We start from the raw sequence: 6,000 nt of genomic DNA, 5'->3' as shown, positions 1-6,000 counted from the left end.
GGTAGTCCTTAACTTAATGACTATAGTTGAGCCCCAAATTTTATGCTGCTAAGTGAGAACTTTGTTAAGTGAGCTGTGCCCCATTTCACCACTTTTCTTGCTACATTTATTAAGTCAATCACTGCTGCTGTTAAGTTAGTAATACAGTTGTTAAGTGAATCTGGCTTCCTCATTGACTTTGCTTGTCAAAGGGTTGCAAAAGGGAATCACAAGATCCCAGAACACTGCAGCTGTCATAAATAAGATCAAATGTACATCACATGTACATCACAAAAGGGTTGCTGCAATGGTCATAAGTGTGAAAAATGGTCATGTCACTTTTTTCAGTACCGTTGCAACTTTGTATGGTCACTAAACAAACTGATGTAACCTGTAATGTAAAAAGATTCCTGTCAGCTTCTGCTTTGCTGCTGCTTCAGCTGCCATGAAACGGGAAGGGGGGGGCTTGTTGTGGGAGGGTTTTAATTGATGTGCTGGAGGTCTGCTGACGGAATGTTCCAGGGTGTTCCAGTCGTCGGGGTGTACGCATGCGTACGTGTTTCCCGCTTACATCAACGGCCTTCACATTCCATCTTGGCCTGTCTTTTTGAAGTTATCTCACACCTGACATTTGAGGGACTTATGATTGGACTGGAGCTTTGATCCTGTGGGGGGGGAACGGGCTATGCTATATATCAATTGCTTTCGCGCCATATTATTCAGATCTTGCTTCACTACTGCTCGCTTACCATTTATAATTAGTAAAAGTACTTTGGATTTCCAACCCATGGAGTCTCTTGGTCTTCTTTCCTAATTATGGAATGGAGTGGGGCCTGACAAGAAGCAAGATCTCAGTAATATCCCTTTCCAGGAGATTTACGTCTACCGAGAAGGGACATAATGTCTTCTCCGACCAGAGAGGAGGAAGGCGCCGTTGGAGGGATGGACTCCAGTGAACTGGGACCTCCCGACCTTTCTTTACACCAGCCCAGCCCGTCTGACCGACCTCTGCACGAAGATTTATGTCAACTGCAAATTTCCAGTCAGCCTGAGCCTTCCCCCCTGCCCCGGTGGTCAACTTCAGTGGGGCAAAGAGAAATAGAGACAAGTTGGAATGCTGGTCTCACCCAGAGACCACCTCAACAAACTTCGCTGGAGCCAGGGGCCGTGAGAAAACCTCAGGGGGGCGAATTTCCTGACTATTGGAGCCAAAGAGGCGATGAAGCGGAATGGAGAAATTATCAGCACCAGGGCCCCGTGAGAAAACCACAGCGGAGTGAGTTACCTGATTATTGGGGTCAAACATTTTTGGAGGACAGGAGGGGGGAGGAGGAAAGAGACTGGAGAAGTTGGCAACGTCACCCACGCCAGGATTCTCCCCCACCCCCCCCTCGGCCTGCATCACCCCCTGCGGCTAGAGGTTTTGCTGATCAAAGGGGACCTCCCCCCCAAGCCCCACCTCGAAGACATCGAATGGCTAAAATTCCTCCCTTGCCGGTGCGTTTTGATGGTTCTTCCACCAACCTTCCCTCTTTTCTTATGCAAGTTTTTAACTACATGGAAATTTATGGGCGGGACTTTGAATCTGATACTTTAAGGGTCAGAATGGTTCTTTTATCTTTGGATGGTGAAGCGGCCACGTGGTCGACTGCTCTGCATATGTCTGGTTCTCCCCTCTTGGGGAATTTCAACCGTTTTATGGCGGCTTTCCGCCAACGTTTTGATGACCCGTTGACCGAGAAGCGGAACAAATTAAAGTTTTTAACCTTTGACCAAGACGATAGACCTGTGGCCCAATACATCCAGGAGTTTCAATGTCTGTCTCAGTATATGAGAGGCTGGGGGGAGGATGCGCTTCTGGACAGATTTGCTGAAGGCTTAAACGCTGACATTTATCAACAATGTGTCAATCGTAACCTGCCGAGGCGTTTAATCACTTGGTTCGAACATGCTGCTGACGCTGAGCTTGATTTAATTCGTCTGCGCTATGCCACTGAAGAAAGAAGGAAGCGAAAAGAAAGAGCTGCCAAGTCCCTCCCCCCTCCTGCTACTCAAGCGCTTCCCAAACGCCGGGGCGACGCGAGGGAGCCCCCTTCTGGCTCCTCCAGACCTTTAACATGTTTTCGCTGTGGCAAGCTTGGGCATACCGCCCCCCTCTGTCGGGCGAGATCACCCCGCTCCACCCAACCCCCTCCCAGACGGGAGGAGAAGCCTGCAAGAGGCCCTGGAAAGAAAAAGAGGGAAACAGCTTTCGCAGGAGAAACCAACCCCCCTCCTCTTGCCCAACCATTGAAGGATGACGCGGATGCTAACTCCTCTTCTTCTGATGACTCAGATGACGACGCTTCACCTAACTGGGTGAGTTCAAACAAGGGGCCCCTTCTACTCCCTATTGAATTAAAGGTTCCTTCTGAGGGAACTACTGCCACCCTCCTGGCATTACTGGACTCCGGCTGTTCCCGGTCCATGATCAACCCAGCCATGGTTGAAAAATTAGGCCTCAAATTGCGAACTTTAAAAACCCCTCTTGTGTTTTGCCAGATAGACGGATCTGTTGCGGGGGGGGGGCCTGCCCATTTTTTTACTGAGCCTTTGGAAATGAAATTGGGGACCCACACTGAATTGATCTCTTTTGTGGTCGCGCCTGGCATGGACAGACCACTTATTTTGGGCATCCCATGGCTCCGGAAATGGAACCCTCACATTAACTGGCGGACAGGCCGCTTGCGGATTCGCTCCAAGGTACCTCCAGTGGGGGAGGGCTCTCCAAGCCAACCTGCAGTCACTGACGTTCCTGAGGTGGCCGCTAGGGGGCAGGAGAGGATTGCAGGAGAGGAGAGAATTCCGAAAGAATATTTGGATCTTAAAGAAGTCTTTAGCGAGCAATCTTCGGACATTCTACCCCCCCACAGGCCTACTGACTGCTCCATTGACATTTTGCCCGGAGTCAAACTCCCTAAACCCCGCATTTACTCCATGTCACCCAGGGAAATGGAGGAGATGCGTTCTTTCATTGACAAAAATTTGAAACGTGGTTTCATTGAACCGGCCCGGCCCAAGGTGGCGGCCCCTGTGCTATTTCGTGAAAAGAAAGATGGGTCTCTTCGTTTGTGTTGCGACTTCAGAAATCTTAACGCCATCTGTTCTCAGAACCTCTACCCACTCCCCTTGATGAAGGACTTATTGGCGCAACTGGGGAAGGGCCGCATCTTCACTAAATTGGACCTGCGTGAAGCTTACTATAGGGTGCGCATTAAGGAGGGGGACGAATGGAAGACCGCCTTTAACTGCCCTCTTGGTTGTTTCCAGTTCCGAGTTATGCCTTTTGGCCTACAGGGGGCCCCTGCTGTATTCATGCAATTTATTAATGAGATCCTACACGATCATCTCTATAAGGGCGTTATCGTATATCTGGATGATATCCTCATTTATACCCGCAATTACGACCACCACGTCAATCTGGTACGCACTGTTTTGAAAAAACTCCGGGCTGCCAACTTGTATGCCAAATTGTCTAAGTGTGAATTTCACCAATCTACTATTGATTATCTGGGCTACCGTATCTCCCCTCATGGCATTGAGATGGATCCTGAGAAGGTGAAGGCGGTCACTGAATGGGACGCTCCCAAAACTCGTAAGCAACTGCAACAATTTTTGGGTTTCGCTAATTTCTACCGTCAATTTATTCCCTCTTTTGCCGACATTGCTCTCCCTATTACGAATTTGCTCAAGACTAGGGGCGACCCGAAACCTAAACCCAGTAAGCCGTTGGACTGGACCATGGAATGCCAGGCGGCGTTTGAAAAGCTTAAACGCCTTTTTGCCGCTGAACCCGTTCTTAAACATCCTGACCTCAACCACCCCTTCGTTGTGCAAGCTGATGCCAGTGATGTCGCGGTTGGAGCAGTTCTGCTACAAGCAAATGATCAAGGTACCTTACAGCCTTGCGCGTACACCTCACGTAAACTCACTGACACGGAACGACGCTGGGCGGTCTGGGAGAAGGAGGCGTTTGCAGTTCGTTGGGCTCTCGCTACTTGGCGCCACTTCCTTGAAGGCTCTAAACACCCTTTTGAAGTGTGGACTGACCACAAAAATTTGGAAGCATTGCGCACACCTCGCCGTCTCTCCCCAAAGCAGATGCGTTGGGCCCAATATTTCAACCGTTTCAATTTCACGCTGAAGTATATCCCGGGCGGGAAGAATTTTATGGCCGATGCTTTATCCCGGTTACCTCAGTATAATTGTTCCAAGCTAAGTATCGTCCAACCGCTCTTGGCGGCTCCGGTGCTCACGCGTCGCCAGGCCAAGGCCCAACAGGACGTACCTCACGACCTGCTTTCTGACCTCAAAGCAGCTCTTCCGCAGGACGACTGGTTCCTCAACCATCGGGACGACTGCACTATGAGGGACGATCTGCCATGGATTGGAGCTAAACTGTACATCCCCGCTGCCCTACGTCTGGTGGTCCTTCGTCGCGCTCATGACTCCAGGATGGCGGGTCATTTTGGATTCGTGAAAACTTTGCACCTCGTTAAGAGACAATTCTGGTGGCCCTCTTTAAAAAAGGACATTGAACTTTATGTTTCCAGTTGCCCGGTTTGCGCCACCGCCAAGAAACCTCCGGGGAAACCACACGGATTTCTGCAGTCCGTCGCCCGCCCCGTTGCCCCGTGGAAGGAAATTTCTATGGACTTTATTGTGGACCTTCCCGAGAGCCAGGGGCACACAGTCATCTGGGTGGTTACTGATTTGTTCTCCAAACAAGTTCATTTCGTGCCGTGCCACAAGATTCCTTCTGCCAAGGCCTTGGCTAAGCTCTTCCTTTCCCATATATACCGTTTGCATGGCGTTCCCGACCGTATTGTCTCCGATCGTGGGGTCCAATTCACGTCCAAGTTTTGGAAAGAGTTCCTCACACGTATTGGCTCCGCCCAAGGCCTTAGCTCCGCCTACCATCCTCAGACTAATGGCGGCTGTGAACGTACTAATTCCGTCCTTGAACAATATTTACGTTGTTTCATCAATTATCAACAGGACGATTGGGTGGACTTGTTACCACACGCTGAAGTGGCCTATAACAATTCGGTTCATTCCAGCACTGGTTTCACCCCTTTCCGGGTAGTTTACGGCCAGGATTTTGTTCCTATCCCCGAACTGCCTGCGGCCCAGCCTCAGGTTCCCTCCGTGGCGGACTGGAGTGAACGTCTCAGTCGCCTTTGGCCCCTCACTCGTTCCACCTTGGACGCGGCCCACAAGGCTCACAAGAAACAGGCTGATAGGAAACGCTCTCAGCCTTATGAGTACCACGTTGGTGATTTGGTGTATTTGTCCACTAAATTCTTGCATACCACGCAAAAGTCGAAGAAATTGGGTCCCAAGTATGTTGGCCCTTTTCCCATTTTGAAAGTCATTAATCCTGTTTCTGTTCGTTTGCAATTGCCCAAACATCTTAGCCGGATCCATCCTGTGTTCCATATCAACCTTATCAAGCCCGTTCGGACGTCTGACCTGCGGCCTGCAGCTGACCCTCCACCTGCTCCGTTGCTTGTTGATGGGGAACATCATTTTGAGGTCCGGGACATTTTGGATTCCCGCAAGCACCGCAATCGCGTGCAATACCTTGTAGCTTGGAAACATTTTCCCCCCTCCCACACGGAATGGGTTGATAAGTCCCACGTGCGTGCTCCCCGCTTGCTCCGGAAGTTTTATGCTGCTTATCCCGACAAGCCTTGACTTTTCTCCTTTCCCTCTCTTGTTTGTTTGTTGTTTGTCTGTTTTGTGTGTTTTGTTTGTTTTTTTTTTCCAGGCCTGACAGCCTTTTTTCCGGGGGACGGCCGGATGTCAGCTTCTGCTTTGCTGCTGCTTCAGCTGCCATGAAACGGGAAGGGGGGGGCTTGTTGTGGGAGGGTTTTAATTGATGTGCTGGAGGTCTGCTGACGGAATGTTCCAGGGTGTTCCAGTCGTCGGGGTGTACGCATGCGTACGTGTTTCCCGCTTACATCAACGGCCTTCACATTC

The sequence above is a fragment of the Thamnophis elegans genome, chromosome 4 (assembly GCF_009769535.1).
Source record: "Thamnophis elegans isolate rThaEle1 chromosome 4, rThaEle1.pri, whole genome shotgun sequence".
Classification (NCBI taxonomy): domain Eukaryota; kingdom Metazoa; phylum Chordata; class Lepidosauria; order Squamata; family Colubridae; genus Thamnophis; species Thamnophis elegans.
This window is presented reverse-complemented; position numbering follows the sequence as displayed.